Source organism: Podarcis raffonei, chromosome 1 (assembly GCF_027172205.1).
Source record: "Podarcis raffonei isolate rPodRaf1 chromosome 1, rPodRaf1.pri, whole genome shotgun sequence".
In the NCBI taxonomy this organism is placed as follows: Eukaryota; Metazoa; Chordata; class Lepidosauria; order Squamata; family Lacertidae; genus Podarcis; species Podarcis raffonei.
Genome location: NC_070602.1, coordinates 80,296,194 through 80,315,843, shown reverse-complemented (window position 1 = coordinate 80,315,843; position 19,650 = coordinate 80,296,194). Strand labels below are relative to the sequence as shown.

At 42.9% G+C, this 19,650-nt stretch overlaps 1 protein-coding gene across 7 annotated transcripts in view; it reads right to left on the bottom strand.

Moving 5' to 3' along the window:
- The window catches only part of SYT7 (synaptotagmin 7), a 219,506-nt gene that overhangs the window by 143,287 nt on the left and 56,569 nt on the right, over window positions 1–19,650 (bottom strand). The window lies entirely within an intron of this gene.

Sequence of the window (19,650 nt, the reverse complement as noted above, 5' to 3'; positions counted from 1 at the left end):
CCGTATACAGGAAGGCCAGGCAGGGTACTCAATAGCTTTCATTGGATTTCTATTGGAACTCCAAGCTAGGAAAAATTCTAAGCAGGAACCTGTGGATAGTGTTTGGTGCCACATTGCACTGTGACGTACCATAACTCTTGCCCTTGCCTGTGCCAAGTCATAGGCTATAATTTCTCAGCATTGCCTGATACCAGCAAGGTAAGCAAACAGCAAACTGGCTGGCAGAGCTGGGCCTCCCTGCTGGGTGAGTTACATAAGTAGCTGGCAGATTGAGTCACGTTAGTGGTCCATCAATCACTTCCCAAGATCCTCAAGCAAGTATCTGTCCCAATCCTGCTGCCTGATATTCTTATTATAAAGATGCTGGGATTGAATGAAAGACCATGTACGTGCAAGATGGTGCTCACTCATTGAGTTATGGGCTTTCCTCTGTGTCATACCTCTCAAACAGTTGAGATTTGAGTGTTTTAATAAATCTCCAGCATCCTAGTGACTCATCCAAGTTAACATAAGTGTGGGATGTGTTACAAGTTACAACCTGGGTCTGCAAGAGCCCTACAATTCAATTACTTAACACCAATGAATTACTATGTTTACAAGGCTTTCCACTGCCTTTATTGAGTTATGACCTGGGGGGGAGGGGAGGATCTGGATTGCCTGGGAACTTTGTGCAGAAGCACTGTAACAATGTGGCAGTCCTGGGCTTTTGACCATAATGCGCTGGTTCTTATTCCCACTGGCTGCTGTGAAGTTACAGAACATTTTGCAGGGCAGTCACACAACAAATGCAAAGAGCAACCATATAGGTAAATATCTTGAAGCAGAAGGTGTTCTATGTAAGGCTGAATAATTCAATTTGTGTATGTGCATGTGTGGATAAATGCTCATTGCTGGATGCCAGCAGTATCAAAAATGTGTGTGTGTGTGTGTAGATATTCACAGACAGAACGTGCAGTAAACTTTTATATATTTACTCTGAAGCCTACAGTATATGTAGACCATCCTGCTACCAACATAAATAGAGGACACAGAAAGGTAATCTGCCTCTTAGATTTCCCTGTGATTAAACACTTTTGGTGTCCAGTGATGTTTCTACCTCTGCTTCCTCTTCTGTTCCCTCATGCAAACAAGCAAAGAGAGGCAGAAGCAGGAACTAAAGTAGAGCCAAAGGAAAGTAAGAGAAGGAGATTTTCTGGTCTGTTGGGGAATTCCAACCTATGGGTAATAGAGAAAAGGAGCTGGAGAAAGAGAGAAGGTGGGGTGGATGATCAGGGAGACCTTGTTCCTGCTTTTCACTTCCCTCTTTGTCAGTCTTATGATCCTCCTGTAATCTTCACTTATCTCACTCTCCTGCTGAGCTTCAGCAGCACCAAAACTAGCAGCATATAAGGACATACATCCAAGGCAAGTGTACCTTAACCTGACAGACACCGCACAGGAATGGGGAAACTGTGGCCCTCCAGGTGTGCTGGATTTCAACTCCAACCATCCCTGGCCATTTGCCAGGATGGCTGGGGCTAATGGAAGCTAGAGCTCAACAGAATCCAGAGGGCCACCCCGATGGAGTAGTTTTCATCCCACCATTTCTCCTTCTGCAGAAGAGGTTTGAAGACATTGTTTTGTTGTACTAGATCACAGAACTTCCCCACAGCGTACTTTAACCCAGATAACTGGCAGTACTTTCAGCTACTGAAGGCTAATTGCCACGTGGTGTTGGGTGTTCACAGCATAATTCTTTGAAGAAGTCTCATGTTTTGGGATTTCTTTTTTTAAAAACAACAACAAATTAGATCAGACTGACTAGGAGATAACCTTTCTCTCAAGATGATCCCATAAGCAGGATGTTCAGTCTCTGCTGGAAACTGATTATAGGTTAGTCCCCTGCTCTTACCTTTCCCGAAAGGTATGTTCCAATGGGGTCTCTTCAAAAACACATTCTTGAGTACCAGAAATCACCACTGGAATTTTCTCTGTGGCACTGCAGTCAATGCCCCTGCCCCAGAGAGATCTTGATAAGGGAAGCAGGCCAACTTAAAGCCTGAAGCTGTGAGAATTTTATTTCCATACAAGGTCCTGAAGCTCCACCCTGAGTCTGCCCCCATTAGACTCTGCCCTACTTTCTCACCTTAAGAACATTGAACGGTAGATCATGGAGTGGGGGAGTTATGTTCCAGCCTTTACAATCCTAAATGATTTTTCCCGTCAATTAGCACTAGTTAATTAGCTAGAGAAGATGCTGGTCCCTAGCATCTTCCACTGACCCCCATTCCAGTTCTAGAAGAAGCTAAGACCAAGATTTTATTTGAGAAGTGGGTGGGATTACAAATAAGTACAGTGCCCCATTTGGCAGCAACTTGTGAGGCTACCAGCTGTGTGGCATAGCGTTTCACGGTATGAATCGAGCACATGAATGATGATGAAAGCACAGACCCTTCTGGCACCAATGGAAAATGGGGCCAACAAGGCACCAAAAAGACATTACCGGTAAGAAATGTATGGTGGTCGCATGGAAAATAAATATGGGAAGGCGCCAGAATGTGGGCATGCAAAATTCCAGAGCATACTAGAGGCTGGGGTAGGGATGAGCACAGAGAGATGCAAATCAGAAACTTATTGAGGGCCAGTGTGGTGCATTGCATGGAGTATTATGAGCATGAGCATGGGAGACCCAGATCCAGAGTTTGTGAAGTAGCCTTGCAAAAGTCACTACTGTGTAGGGCTGGAATGAAAGCAGAATACACACTATGTGCACTACTACTACTACTATCATCACAGAGGCCATTTTGGACCTTAGAATAGGAGCTCAAGAGTACAAAAATAGTGCCCAATATTTTGCTATTCAAGATGGAATCTCCTGGATCCCAGCCTGTGTGGTGACTAGTAGACATTCCACAATATATCACATGATGCCCAGTGCAATCCTAGTCTACTGGCAACTAAATGGCACTGAGTTCAAGGGGAAAGGCTATAGAATTGCAGCAGCATTCTGATGCTTACAAGCCTTAACCTCAGAAGTCATCTCTCTTTCCTCATGGTTATTCCTTTTACATAGAAAAGCAGTCTTGTGTTGGACTGGTTGGCAATGGTTCTGCTATAAGAGATGACAAGCATAGGGTTTAATATTTATTTGTATTCTGATTTACTTTTAAACCAGCATATTTTCAAAGCAATGCACTTACTATACATGGGTAGAATTCAAAGTAGTGTGAAGGAGATTTCTTAGTCTGTGCATTTCTGCTTGCAATGGAATAATCTCCCCTCTCCTCCCTCTGCAAACTTTTCTGGGGGTTAGCCCACCCCCCAGAACTGATTTGAGGGGGTACATGAGGGAGGAGGATGGGGGGGAAAGCCCTGTTGCACTAACAGGTCCTGTTGTGCTGGCTTCCACTAGCGCAATTAGTTGGATTTGGTCCACTGAGTTTATTAAAAACAAACAAAATATTTTAAGTCAAAACAATCTTTTCTATCTGTAACCTGTTTATCACTTCTTTTGCCAGTCATTCTATTCCAGTAGTGGCCAAACAGGGGCCTTTGGGAAGCCTACTAGCTGTACATAAGGGCAACAGTAGGGTCCTGGGGATGAGGGCCCCTAAGGAAGCAAATTGGGGGAGGCAATAGAGATGTACTGCTGAGCTTCTTCACTGTCCATCAGTATAAAGAGGAGGGCAAAATGCCTCTTACTTTTTGTGCTGGGTCACCATTACCTCTTTAATTTTTGCCCCATGTGTCTTCTAATGAGCTCAGAACAGCTTGCTTAGATGGCTCTTTCCCCCACATGCCAATTTCATCGGCTCAACAACACTGTGAGGAAGATGAGGCTGACAGATTGCGACTTGCCACAAGTGAACTGTGTGGCCGAGTGGGTCCCTCAGAAGCCCAGTCTGACACCCTAACCACTACACCACACTGCCTCTCAAGTGCACTCGAGTTTGTCTGCATCTCCTGCCACACGTTTAGAGGAACACTACACTTTGTTGCACTCAAAGCTTTCTCAGCTAATGCAACAAACAGGAGCTGTTTTAACTGCTGTGGTTCCTCCTCCCCTTGAGAATTATAGAGGACTCTGCTATTGCTAACATATGTCTCAGCAGCCATACAAAAGTTCAGTTCCCCCCATTCTTGGAAAAGTATGACAGCACAGAACAGTTTTAGATGTATTTTATAGTGTAGACAATACCTTTTATTTCAGTAATGACTATTTGTGATTGTAGTAGGTACATTTATACATCAGGGCTGGAATGGCTGCCAACAATTCCAAGAGAGGGGAAAGATAGGCATAAAAAGTGTTGCTGTGTTAACACAAATCAAAACCAAAACATAGTGTAATTCACAAAGATGTGCACCCTTTCATGACAAGCAGAAGCTCAACAATAAAAGGGTTTCTCCCCCCCCCCCCCGGATCTTTCAGGGGAAGAAAACTAGCCACTGCCCGTTGTGTATACATGTGCGGACAAATAAATATTTGTGCAATTTTTCTGTAGGTTTTGTTTTGTTTGTTTCGGTATCGAAGCTGACCTTAAAATGACTTACAAAGTAGGTTGTTAACAACCCTTCTGGGAAGATGATAAGAGGAAAAATAGCCTTGGCCTTAGAAGCCCCAGAGAGAAACAGGTCCCTTTTGAAAAGCTGAGCCACAGAGTAGGCACAGTTCAGATGCAGAATCTTTGGGAACAGAGTGTTGCAAAGGTCTTCACTAGCTGAGAAAGGGCAACATCTGGAAGTGCTCTGGCCAGGGGCAAAATGGGATTTGTGCCAGGGGACAGCTGTTAGCAGAGAGGGGATGCCTCTGTTCTGCTCCTTGTGCAGCCTTGTGACAAAGGACAGACAGTAATGACTTCAAGTCCTAAGCCACAGATTACAGTCACACATGCCATTATAACATCTCACTAGCAAAATGAAAAGTGACATAGCAGCAGACAGCAAAGGAGAACTGGGGCACATGGAGAAAAGGAATATGCATGGAAACAATACAGGGAAGGGCACGGGCCAGGGCACTCATCTTCATGTTTGGGTTATTCCTAACAATCTTAAGGCTGCCGAACGATGGCTGCAAGGGCTGATTCACACATGCATGTGCATCAGCCAATGCATGGCGACAAAGCATGCCAACTGATTCTATTGAAAAGTAGTGCATTTGAGGGAACGCCAGGAGACAGGAAAGCTCTGTCTCTGTGTTTGATCTATAATGGCTGAGGAAGTTAGCTGTTGCATCCATGCAACATAAAGCCAGTACGGAACAGTAGTTAAGAATGGGAGACCAGGGTTCAAATCCCCACTCAGCCATACAGCTCCCCAACTTGAGGCCAGTCATTTTCTCCCAGCCTAACCTACGAAGAAGAAGAAGAAGAAGAAGAAGAAGAAGAAGAAGAAGAAGAAGAAGAAGAAGAAGAATTCTGTGCAGTTGTAAAGTCACACCAGAGAGAAGGAAGGAGTGAGTCCTGGAGGCTGGGCAGCATGGAATACAGTGCTCTCATGTGCCTCTTCATGCTAGCATGATGCAATCAGTGTGTAGTTACTGGACCATCATCTGTACCACATTTTATTACATAGAATTAAACCTAGGTTTTCCACTGAGTGTACACTGGTGCATGCATTTGCCCTGTTGACACACTGCACATTTTTAGGCGCATGCTCAAAACATGTTAGAAATGGAATGTGCAAAGTGCTGGGGTGGGGAGTGGAAGAGAAAGGGCAGAAGGGCAGGAGAAGAATAGGAAAGAAGAGGACACAGCGGATCAGTGGGTTAAGGCAATGGACAGAGTGTGAATGGAACCCTGAGCGTTTCACTGCATGCTTTTTGTCCTGAAAGTCACCTTGAGAGGGCTTTTGCACTTAAAGGCAGCCTAAACATATTTTAAATAAGTATTACTTAAAAGCATATGGCAAAGGGGGACAGAATGGCAGAAAGACAAAGGCTGTGCGGTTCTCAAGCATTCAGGCACTATTGGTGGTGGCTGGTGGGCTCTGCAGGGCTCCTGAAATTCCAGCTCCATCCCTCTTGGCTGGCAGATCATGAGTGTGGTTCAGAGCACCATGCCATGATTCATTTACCAGGCTGATCCTCTCATCAGTTTGGGCTTTTTCGCCCTGGATGGTAATTGCTTCTGGCAGAGGCACTGTGCACGTGGACACATTGAGACGAGCACACATGATAAATAAGGCACTTGTTTATTCTCTCTTCCCTTCCCTCTCTGACTCTCTCAATAAATTTATTTTATCTGCTGAAGCAGACAGAATCAGAGTGCGAGTGTGAAAGACAGCAGGCTCTGGGAGCTCGCAGAGGCTACCGCATGCCTGGGCACCAGATTTACTGGTGGCCTGGTGATGTCAAGGCAAAATTAATTGTAATGCCAGGCCTTCAAGGCTACCTGGACAGCTGATGAGGACTGTGGAGCCGAGAAGCTACAATCTTCCATTTTCCCCACCCCCTCTCTTCAGATTCATCATTGAACCCTCTTTTGAGTGACTTTCCTCCTTCTGAGGAAGCCAAGAATTGCTATCAGCCACAAAGCTTGAATAAATGAAGCTACTTAGATCATACAACATTTTTTAACAGCTCAATCTGCAGATGTCAACCCCCAAGCATAAGCTTAAAATCCTACTCCCCTAGCTGAGATAAAGGCTTCCTACATCCAGGCTCTATAGCTGTGGGATCTGAAGCTGTTCTTCCCAGGTTCTGTGCCACTCTAGTCCTTTTAAACCTTGGTTGTCAGTGCTTGCATACAGCTGTGTGTGGTGCTTTGAAGTCCCAATGATATGTTGATTGACAGCAACGTGGAGCTTTGAAATCCTGATAAATGAGGAGGGGAGTGATAAAGATCTGGCTTGCTGAACAGATCCAGTTCCCAACTCCTGCTTTAAAGAGTGTGCGCGCGCACCCACCCACCCACACACCCATCTCTCCCTCTCTCTCTCTCTCTCTCTCTCTCTCTCTCTCTCTTTCTTTGGATTTCTACTAGCCCAGAAAAGTAGCAAATGCTATCATATGTCATATCATACAGTAATAGGGAGTTATACATCCTATTATGTTTCTCTAAAGTATACTAAAAGTAAACATGAATGCATATTCATATTACTATATAATATTTAATGTATAATATAATAATAATAATGTATTATTTATACCCCGTGCATCTGGCTGGGTTTCCCCAGCCACTCTGCGTGGTTTCCAACAAAACACTAAAATACAATAACCTATTAAACATTAAAAGCTTCCCTAAACAGGGCTGCCTTCAGATGTCTTCTAAAAGTTTGGTAGTTATTTTTCTCTTTAACATCTGGTGGGAGGGCGTTCCACAGGGCGGGTGCCACTACCAAAAAGGCCCTCTGCCTGGTTCCCTGTAACTCGGCTTCTCGCAACGAGGGAACCGCCAGAAGGCCCTCGGCGCTGGACCTCAGTGTCTGGGCAGAACGATGGAGGTGGAGATGCTCCTTCAGGTATATTGGACTGAGGCTGTGGATCTTAATGGTTAATTAGGAGGTGGAAACCCCAATAAAATAATTTTAAACCCAAGGAATGAACACTTTACTTTTCTGCTTTTCCAAGGTGCTTATGAGGTTCTCACTAGTCAAGTCCAACGGCAAGGTGACAGGAGCTGGCAGACTCCTGCCTAGATTCCTTGCACAATAAGCTTTTGAACTCCTTCGAAGAACCCCCTTTTGCACTAGTCTCTGGCACTGACTCACAGGCAGTGTCCTTGAGTGACCCAAAAGGGTGCTGCTGTTATCCAGGGATGCGAGGAGAGGAGAGGAGAGGAGAGGGAGCGCGCAAGTGAGTGAAAAGGCTGGGAGGAACAGAAAGAGGCAGGGGAGCAGCAGAACAGCTGAACAGCATGAGACAGCCATTATTTTTCAGCAGCACTTTCATCAGTATTCAATGCTATTTGGTCTTTTGGTGGAATATAATTCCATTTTTACTGCCTGTTATTGATGACTGGATTACCTGCTTCATTAGTTCTGCAAAAGCTTAGCACTGGATTTGCTAGTCATTGCCACAGTGCATAGCTCACAGTCAACTAGATGCCATTTGAAAAGTGTCTCTCATTCTTCTGTGCTCCTTTAAACAGCATCCTGCATACCTAGACACATCCTTGCAGAAGTCTTTGCAAGCAGGTGGCTGGGAATGGAGGGGGAGAGGAGAATTTATAATAACTATTTGCTTTAAACTTCTTGTGTCTTCCCAGGCACATTTATTCTTGCTTTCCTATGCATGCAGTTACTGCCACAGTAAGTACTGTGCGCTTGCAGATTGAAAAGCGCACCAAAACCTTGCCCTCCCCCAGCAAACATATGTTGCACACATATTCTATCCTTTAAAAAACTGAAAAATTAAAAGTAGGTACCTAGGTAATCCATATTTTATGCAAAAGAAAAGAAAAGAACCCATGGAAGTTGAAATCTGCAATCTGTAAGGCAAGTTAAGAAAATCTCCTGTGCCTAATGTATACTACACCTGGTAGCCATGAGGATGGGCAAGAGCTTTGCTTGGTCCCTGGTGGTAGAACTATATTCAACCCCATTCTGCCTTCTTCAATTTCACCAGACAATGTCCACAAAACAAACAAACAAAACAAAACAAAACAAAAGCTAGTTGAAGGATATAATATTGTCCTCTTGGGGCTGGACGAGGTTGAAGTACAGCTGGGTTCTATTTTATACTTCATCCTGTTTCTCCTTGTAGAGGCACAACACTGGCTGAGAAACGTACTATCAGGGGCTGGGAGGTTATCCTCTCTCTTTTTTTAGTAGGCAATACCAATGCAGAAGCATCAATATTCCGTTTCACACACTCTGGGGCTTAGCCTTGACTTTGCAAACATGTTCTGGGGCTGATCCAATAAAGCTGTGTTGAGGCATTTTATGTGCCTGACCCCCTATCCTGCTGCTTTGAGAATGATACATGGCAACAGCAGCATTTCACATGGTGGGGTGTGCATGACTGCAAAGATATGTTTCCAGCTGAGGGAGCACCCCTGCAAAGGCTTTAAGCACACCTATCAGAGGTGAATATGGGTGAGCTTTATTCTCGAAATTCTCTGTGGAACTGCACCCTTGGGTTACAAGAAAGAGAAGAGTAAAATGACCTGAAAAACTGCCACAAATTAAAATTAAAATTGGCACCAATTCTCTTTGGCAAGTCATGTGAGAAAACACTCCCAGGGAATAAAAATCCAGCTCACTTATACAAAGGCAGACCAGATCTGAAGACAGCCGTGCAGAGGAAGACACCCCCACAAACTTACCCATGAACAACACAACAACATGATTAAAGAAAATCAGATCCTCTGGGGAAAACAATTAAAGAACCTCAGGGAACCCATATAATTACTGGGGCCTTCGGATACACAGGAGGAAAACATGGTGAGGTGAAGAGAGAAGAAACCGTGCAGGAAACATGTTGCTGGGCCAATTTATGTGTTTAGCCTATGCTTTCACCTAGATGCTTGGTGAAAGGAACAGATGTCCAGTGGTCAAGGAAAACAAAAACAAAAGAAGAATTTAGCTGCATTTGCCTCCTCCCTCCTCCTTCTGTGCCTTTAGGCTGAACCTATAAAAGTGTAATGTTGTTCTTTGCTTTATTATTCTTATTCTTATTATTGATTTATAAAGCTTTCCTCCATGGAAAGAACTTTACAGTTTTCACTAAAGACCTGCAGTTGATGGTTATGATCTAAAGAGCCCTTTTAAAGCTTCATACTGGGTCCGTACCCACACCCTGCCCTCCAAGATCTGGTTTAATATAAACATAACAACACAGAGAGTGTTACCCATGTGGTGATCCACATACCAGGCATCGTGTATAAACTGATTTGGGGGAGCCTATGGCCAAGTCTGGACATAACACAAAGGCCATCAACTACAGATAAGCACATTAGTCTGCAAACAAATTGCATGCTGGTACACACACTTCACATTCTCCCGCTTCACTCTACCCTTTAGTAGGGAAACAAACCGGAGTGGCTGGCTTAGTGTTACATCTGAGCCAGCACTTAATGACAGTGTGGCTCTGGTGAGATGTCACTTTCAGGAAACTGATTACTTCTGAGTTTCGACATCATGGGGAACTGTTGTTGCGTGCCAGGGCAACCATGACCCCATTGCTCCTCAACTGATGAATAACCAGACAAGACAACAACAATATCATAGGGACATAGAATTGTAGAGTTTGAAGGGACCCCAAGGGTCATCTTGTCCAACCCCTGCAATGCAGGAATAATATATATTGCGTTCAAACGGGCCACAACTTTATTGATTACAGATGTGAATGGTTTGGCATAGGCATTGGGTACAGCCATCTATTCCACCCCAGCCCGTCTGCTGGGAGTGCATCTAAGGATAAACCACACTTGGGGAGAGGCTATGACCTACATCAAATAGGGGTACCCCCCAAGAAGTCCCAGCTGGAGGAGTCCTATGGCCCTAGCCCCCATCTGGGCTACTCACAGATCCCTTTAATGGGATACCCTTAACCCTGGAAGGGCAGGCAAAAGCTACAACCTCCCCTCCAGCCAAGACTAAGGCTTACCCAATGCCTAACCTCACAGAGTTGTGACAGGCCTGGGCAGGCCTCAGTTTATCCCCCAGGAGCAGACCCAAGTGATGCCCATTGGCCGATTGGGCCTTCCCCCTGGGGAATTCCTGCACCTAAGCCTGCCCGCGATTGGTCGATCTGCAGGCAGGTTGCAATTCTCCCCAGTGTCAGATCACAAACATGGCCATGACCAGGTTGCAATGCCGCCTGACCATTAAAAGTGAGTGGATTTCTAAAGTGAAAGCTTTCAATCTCCTCCTCACACCCATGAAGTGTGTGAGTCTGAGCACCAGCCAGTTTTGCTCCCATAATGCTAAGCCCTGATGTGAACGTGACCGCTAAAAGCTAGCTGTTGTTTGAGATCACTGCATTTAACAAATAAGAAAGGCAATGTGAAAAAGAGCTACACAGCTTCAATGTTCTGTGACATTCAGCTGAGTTGCATTCTTACTCTTCTGTTTTCTATTTAGATTTGCTGCAGCTTTCTTGAACTAATGGGCGGGGTATTAATTTTTAAAACACACAATCTACTTGGATAGGCAGGAGGGTTGTTGTTGTTTTTAATGCATTTTAAGAAAAAGAATGGCTACGTTTCTTCTGTCCCTGTCTCACCTGAAGGTCTCTGTCTCTCACGGTGCCTTCTGTTATTGATTCTCTGTCTTCTGAAACCTTATACCACCAGGCCAAATGGGATAAAATGGAGGCAATGTGGATGTAAAAAAAACCCCCACTAATTTGTGACAGAGTGTATTATTTTTATCTTTCAAATGCTAGAATGCTGCAGCAGTATTTTAGAGAAAAAAACTAGGGCAAACCTTTTCCCCTAATTCCACCTTGTGGCAATTTTGTATCAACTGCTTATCAAGCATAGACAAATTTAGTCCCATGAGTAATGTGCTAATAAGCATTTGTATGGCAACCATGTGCAAGGTGCTTCATTTTTCAGAGAGGGACCCAATTAGGTTCTCATGTGTTATGTCATTATTGGTCAGAGACTCTATTATTCTTTCCTGGAGGGAATCTACTGCAGTTTGGCTAGATACAACAGCGACCTGTGTGCATATTTCATCAGTATAGATTATTCATTTTACTGTCTCACATGTGGGATCAAGGCAATGTCGTCTTGGATGCTGCACATTAACACAGAACAGTTCCTAAAGGGCCAAGGACTGAAAAATGGCTTGTTCACATGTGCATATTTGTGGTAGAAGTACTCACAATTATCCTCAGGAAGGGGGCGAAACATACTTTTTAAATGTCTTCGTATTCAGCATGTATGCTAGTGCACTTACATAATTCATAACTGAAATCCCTGACAGTCTTTTCAGGCTTATTTAGTTCATTGGAGAGAAACCTTTTGTTATGTCTGAAAAGCCCAGGGATAGATAGACAGACAGATTTAATACATACAGATATAGATAAAAATAAAATGGGTGTTTGCACATCTTGTAGAGAATTGTAACAAGGACATACTGGTTTATTAATTTACATGGAATCATAGAATTTTAGAGTTGGAAGGGATATCAAGAGTCATCTAGTCCAACCCCCTGCAATGGAGGAGACTCAGCTAAAGCACCCAACCTCTGCTTAAAAACCTCCAAAGAAGGAGAGTCCACAACCTCCTGAGGGAGACCATTCCACTGCCAAACAGCTCTTACTTTCAGAATGTTCTTTATGATGTTTAGTTGGAATCTCCTTTCTTGTAACTTGAATCCATTGGTTTGAGACCTACCCTCCTAAGCAAGAGAAAGCAAGCTTGCTCCATCTTCCATGTGACAGCCCTTGAGATATTTGAAGAGGGCTATCATATCTCTTCTCAGTCTCCTCTTTTCCAGGCTAAACATACCCAGCTCCTTCAAGCATTCCTCATAAGACTTGGCTTCCAGACCTTTGATCATCCTGGGCACTTCCTCTGTACCCATTCCAGCTTGTCAATATCCTTCTTAAATTGTAGTGCCCTGAGCTGGAGACAGTATTCCAGGTGTGGTCTGATCAAGGCAGAATACAGCAGGACTGTTACTTCCTTTGATCTTGACAATATACTTCTGTTGATTCAGCCTAGAATAGCATTCACGTATTTTTGCAGCTGCATCATACTGTTGACATGTTCAGCTTGTGGCCTACTAAGACTCCTAGATCCTTTTCACATGTCTAAGTAGGTGTCCCCCATCTTATATTTGTGCAGCTACTTCTTCCCGTCTAATTGTAGAACCTTACATTTGTCCCAATTGGCATTCATTTTGCTAGTTTTGGCCCAGTTCTCCAGTCTGTTAAGGGCATATTGAATCCTGATTCTGTGGTAGCATTAGCTACCCTTCCCAGTTTGGTTTCATCTGCAAATTTGATGTGGGTTTCTGCATGAAGGCATACCAGGACACATTGGGTGAACTGAGTGTGGCCCTTTTGGAATGTGTGAACAACAGGATCTTTGCAAAGAGCAAATCAGTACAAATAAATTAACATTGATTTACACTAGTTCAGTGTCTTATAATGCCAGCTCTATATAGACAACCTGATCACCTCATTGTCCTAAATTGGATTCCAAGAGGTTCTGTATACAAGCAGTTGTTGTCACATTAGTCCCACAAAATATGATGTACAGAACAGGTAAAATGACATATTTTATAGGGTCAACACTTATATCAAATCAATAAAGCTTTTGGGTTACACAGAAATCTTCATCCAGTGTACTGGAAACATAGCTGAGGCTAGCAGCTAGCAAATACTTTTCACAGAGTTTTAAGTGGTATGGTTAAGACATAATTTCCAATAGTGCACACAGTGGATTCTTATGTGCCACTGTCATCCCTGGTCAAACAGATTTTGCAGATTTCTGCAGCGTTAAAAAACTTACAAAACCTGTGAATATATATGATAGTAAGATGAATGCTCTGGCCATGATGCCTCTTTAATAGCACTTCAGCTCTCTGAGAAAAAAACCAATTGTCTGTGTCCAGCCTGTTAGCAACAATGTTAACAACCAGCAGAATTAGCTGACTGATTAAGAGCTCTATGCAATTTGAGGACTTAAATGCTTCTGCGTCAAGAGAAGCTGGTCCAGTAAAAGGTATCCCCCCTGTTTATTTTGCATTTATCAATACCACCTACTAGACAAGAAATTTTCATGCTCTGCGGACCCAACATCCTGTGCCAGACAACAGCTGGATCACTCTCAAATAAACAGTCATTAAGGAAAAACAGCTAGAGTCTTGTTTGTGAGATACAGAGATTTAAACATAGACATTATTTCTGGCCATCATAATATATGCATCAGGGAGCTTTGCATTCTAGTTACAATGCCTATAAAAAGTAAATTAATGCCTATAAAAAAGAAAAAAGGGCTCAGTGTGCCTCCTTTGCCATAAAGAAACCACTAGACTAATACAGCCCTCTGATCAAGCTACTGTGTGAACTATTTGGCAGCCCCTGTTAAACCCCTAGAGGCAAAGGCTGGTTTCTAGTTTGCTCCTATAGAAGCCAAAAGCAGATGGGAGATTCTGTATAATCAGTTCTGCAAACAAGCATTAAGCATACATAGGAAGGATTTTTCCCAATATCAGCTGCAGAGCAGAACTAGGGCAATTCTCCCAGCTAATCGGTATTCTGCTGTCATCTCAGTCAAAGCATCATGGACTCCCAACATCACAAAGCCCCAGAAGACCAAAATTAGACACTGCAAAAACTGAAACTTATCCAGCTCCGACAGAACCTCAGTTTTAGGCCCAGGAACATTATATGTAGTTCCAGAACTTTCCCAAGTGGAATCTAGATGAAACTATACTTGTGTGGTTTTAGAAGAAAGCTAGACAAATGGGTCCCCCTATAGCTTAGGGAGAAAACATACTAGTTCCTTTTTAACCAGGCCTTTGCCTGACTTGATCTACAACCTATACCCTTTTTAAAATGCTAGCTCTTTGGGTTTCTTTTTATTGGGTTGTTGTTTTTGTTTTGATTTTATGTATTTGATATTTTATGTGAACCACCCTGAGACCTCCGGGTATAGGGCAGTATAGAAATTAAATAAATAATAATTAACAACAACAACAACACTCTTGTAAGGGTTAAGGGATTGCAACACAATGAAACAGGAGTTAATTCCATTATAAATAATTCCAGTGAAAACCCAAGATGCTCAATAGGGCCAGGATAATGGATATAGACCTCAGAATCTGTGCTAAAAGCATATCCTAAAACAGCATCAAAATTAATATGATAAACTCTCCTCTCCTAGATTCTCCTCTCTATCACCACTTATACACATTATGATTATGATTTCACACAGATCATGATGATTTAAAAAATGCACATTAGGAAAATGTATTTTATTTAAATATAAATAATATAAATAATTTAAATATAAATTGCACTTTCATATAAAATATCACAAGGCGGCATACAACCTAAAAACACATTACTACAAGAAGAATATCAAACACCTCAATAAAATTTGGTTGGAAAAGTATCTCAAGCTGAAAAGGCCTGACTAACAAAACACAGCAGTCCAGTGCCAGATTTACATATAAGCTAAACAAGCTATAGCTTAGGGCCCCACTCTCTTGGCCCCCCCCCCCAAAATTTCACTATTAATATACTTCTTCTTAGTTGTATTTCAGTACAACGATTACTTTGATAAAATACATATTTTGCTATGTGCAAATGGCTTTAGATAACTATTAGGTCCATAAATTACCATATAGCATATATTCAACACAAAAAACAGTGACAATTTGTTGTTGACAAAGGACAGCAGGACTTATCAAGGGCCCCATTACCTTCAGTAGCTTAGGGTCTCATAAAACCAAAATCTGGCCCTGCAGCAGTCAGACGATGTCTGAATGTGAGCAGGGATGACTACTGCGGATCCTCTGTTGGCAAGGAATTCCACAGGGCAGGGCAGGGCCTGGCACACTGAAAGTTTGACTCCTAGTAAAGGCCAGCTAAACCTCAGGGGTATAGGAGATATCAGCAATCAAGGTGAAACATAATGAAGCAGGTGGTCCATAACATATTTAATGGGACCAAGTTGTTTAGGGTTTCGTGAATAAACACAAACTGGAAACCAGTGCAGTTGTCTGGCTGGACAGCACTCCCCCGATTCTATGCTCTGGACATGACCCTACAAGTAGGAATGAACAGTACCACCAATACTCATCCCATGGAATCAGCCCAGAAGGGTACCATGGTCAAAGGTATTAAAAGGCAGCTATTATCCATGTCTGTCCTCAGTCTTTAGGCAAAATGCACAAGTTCTTTGCTTGATGCACCACAGGAAAACAGAAACTAGGTAGTTCTTGTATTTAAAGGGGCAGGTTTTAATTTTAAGTATTGTACTAGGCTGTTGTTTTTTAACATCTTTTTTAAAAGGTTAATAGAAGCCCAACTGGTAGCTTTACCTTGCAATTGGAGGGAATGTTCCCTCACAGAAAGTCCCTTTCGGGGACTTTTCTTCCTCCAGCTCCTGTTGCCCACCTACCAAGGGACCTGTGTGCATTTAACCTAAGGCAGAAGAGCACACAACGTATGGTGGAAAGTGGTGGAAAGGGACTATTAAAACAGGAGTCCATAGGACCAACCACAGAAACTGTGTAAGAATGGCTTTACACACCCCTCGCCCTCTCTCCCAAGGCAGTCAGGTTTGCTTCCTTTCTTCCTCATTACAGTCCTGAAACCTTCCACAACTCAGCCGCTCTTTTCATCATGCCGAACCAGCTTTACAGTTTGTTAAAAATTCCCCACTGGTGGAATCATTGCCACTGGCCCCCTGTTGTGTGATGAAGCGGCTGTTTTCTGAGCAGCAGGGAATTTTAAAGGAGTCCACTACAGACAACAGGACAAGCACATTTGCCAGGGTAGAAAGCTCCAAGGTAATTGTCTCAATTTGCCAGGGGGTTCAATTCCTTCTTTTTCTTGTGAGCCATGCTGTTCTGTTGTTCTGCAAAGGTACTCTTTTCAGGTTATTGAAGGGGATAGTGGTCAGTTGGCTGTTCCAGGTATTTGGAATGCATACCTCACGGAACTTCAAGACTGATAGTTTATTGAGCATTCATGCTACTATGTTCAGGCAGAGGTTATATGGCATAGCCAGCCATTTGGTTCTTATCCCACACTTCCCAGTGCAATTTTCTGTCACTTTTCCTGTCAGACTTTTTGCAGTTAGAATACTGACTGCAATTAGGATAATTGCATTGGAAAGTGTGGGATAACAACCACGTTTTGTACAAATAAACAGCCGGTGTAGAAAAAGAGCATTTACTCATCTGTCCAAGTGAGTGGGGAAACCAATTCCGCCCCATGTGTATGGAAGAAGTGCTGAAAAGCAGCAATTTTAGAGAATTTGAATATTCGGATGAGGACTGACACTCTAAATATCTGAAATGGCCCATGTACTCATTTCTGCATTTCCATGATACGAGTGAAAACTGTACATTTATAAACCAGCAGAAATATACTGTTAAGTGTTCTGTGCTCTGGGAAATGAGCACAAAACAGTATACAGTGGTACCTCAGGTTAAGTACTTAATTCGTTCCGGAGGTCTGTACTTAACCTGAAACTGTTCTTAACCTGAAGCACCACTTTAGCTAATGGGGCCCCTGCTGCCGTGCCACCAGAGCCCGATTTCTGTTCTCATCCTGAAGCAATTTTCTTAACCTGAAACACTATTTCTGGGTTAGCGGAGTGTGTAACCTGAAGCGTATGTAACCTGAAGCATATGTAACCTGAGGTACCACTGTATAGTTAATCATTAGGCATCAATCTTAGGCAGACTTACTTAAAAGTAAGTCCCCAGTGGGATTTATTTGCAAGTAAACACGCATGGGATTGTGTTCAGAATCCTATATGGAGTCTAAATGCTTAGAACACAGCGTTTGGGGGAATGTGCTGAAAAAGGACTCTTGAAGCAGGAGTGTTCAAGATCTTCCACAGAGACTCCATTCCACATACATTACCTTTTGACAACAGGATGCATAGAATAAAGGCAGGTCCTCATCAGTAACAGACACTGGGATGACAAACTGGGAGAAAGAAATTTGTGTGTTGGCGGGGGGAGGGGGAGCAGGGAGAAGACACGACTCAATGGAAACTAAGTGAAGGACAATTCTGTAATTGCTGTGACAGGAAAGAGATTAAAACTCGGGGCACTTTCTTCTTCACTTTTCAAAATGTCAAGACATACCAGAACGATTACTGGGCAAAGTGAGCAACCTTCCCTTAGGCAGGAAGGAAGGGGGGAAATGACCCAAATTCAGGCAGAAGTGACAGAGACATCACCTGACAATATGTGTAACAACAACATGCCACTAGCTTAGAAACAGGCAATCATACCAATGAAAGCATTACAGATCCTTAGCTCATGCAAATAACAAAATATGTAAAGTTGCAATTTGTTTTATAGCACTTGTTGCTGTCGCCAACAAAGTCAAATGAATCAATTTCTCCATCACACTCCCACAAGGCAGACAACTGGACAACTCAGGCCCTGCAATAATCACTGCATCATTTTCAATCCCCAAATTCTTTCACTATGCAGGTAACACACTTATAGACAAATGGATGCAGTGGTCAAGTCCTTGGCATGGGTTAAATTGCAAGAGGAATGTTTTTCACTGTATGTCCTCAAGGAGCAAGATTTCACTTTAATGGTCACCAGCATAAATCAGTGCTTGTAATGGAACTAGACAGTAGACAGGAGCAGATAATTTCCCACAGTGCAGGAGATCTAACTGATGGAGTCTACTGGGTAGAAGGGAGGTAAGGTTTGTATAGAAATCTTATAAAATAAAAAAGCAAGCAAGCAAGCAAAATGAATGAATGAATGAATGAATGAATGAATGAACGGTGCCTGCTCCTCAGAACTTGGGCTATGTAGATGAATAACTCATAAAATGACAATTATTTGTGTCAATTATTTAGATTAAATCAGATTATAATTTTGGGGGGATGGGGATGGGGAAAGTAGCAACAGGGGGAAAGGCTACAGCTTCTCCAAAATCTCACACGGAAGCCAGAAGATGCATGCTCTCCTTCCCCAACAATCTCTGCCTCTCTGCATTCAGAAGGGCGCAGCAATGTGTATTCAAACTTATTCAACATACTCTGAGTTTCATTTTTATTGTTTGCCATTGCAAACAAAAGACAGAAAGCAATTTAGAAACATTTATATATCTGTAACACAATTGCATTTGTCTCAATGAACCCCACTTGAACCTTGGCTAGTGCCAATTTAAAATGTGGCCACTCTTCTCATCCTGGGGTACTCCCAAATTTCTCATCGTTTGGGGAGTACACAAGCAAATTCATCAAGAGCACCTAGTACAAGGGTTCTGAAAATGTATCATAATTATCTACCCATTCAGAACCTCACCACCACCACCACCACCAAAAACATGAGGAATCTCTCTGGGAGCAAATTTCACAGATCCAGACCAGCTGGTTTCCCCCCCTCAGAATGAAAGTGATGGACATCTTCTGTCCCACCTGATAACCAAAGAATATGAAGCCATAGCAATTTGTGGCTTGGTCTGAACGCTGTGCTGCACCATAAAGGCAAGAGGAGAGGTTGCACTTGCGTCTCTTGAAGGAGGCTAGCTTCTTGCTTTGAGAACTGCCATGTCAGGATAAAATGGGGGTATAGTAGGAATACACAGCTATTCTGTTCCTTGGTTGACAGGCAGACTGGACAAGAGTTTTGGAGTTCAGTTTCTTTAAGCTGTTCTGTTCCTAGTCAGTGGAAGTAAGAAAATGCCCAGCCTAGCCACTGAACTAGGGAGACAAGGGCAAGAAAAAGGCAGTACTGTAAAAGGCATTATTTAATGTTGACATAATATAATGGGCAACAATGACACAGGGCACTCCCAAAGCATACAATCGAAACCTGAGAGTTATTATATGAGTACCTGTATGTTTTACGCAGAAGTGCAAATAGAAGCTTTGGGGGAGTTTTCATCAAGAAAATAGCATGGAAAAGTGCTACCATCCCTCCAGCTCCAGCCTCATGGTTCTAAACCATATTGCATTCTCCTCCCTCCATTCCCTATGGCTGGTATTAAAGTATTTCAATATTTATGCAAGTTTCTATTTATGGATCTCCCATGTCATGCCTGGTTTGGCTCTTTCCATC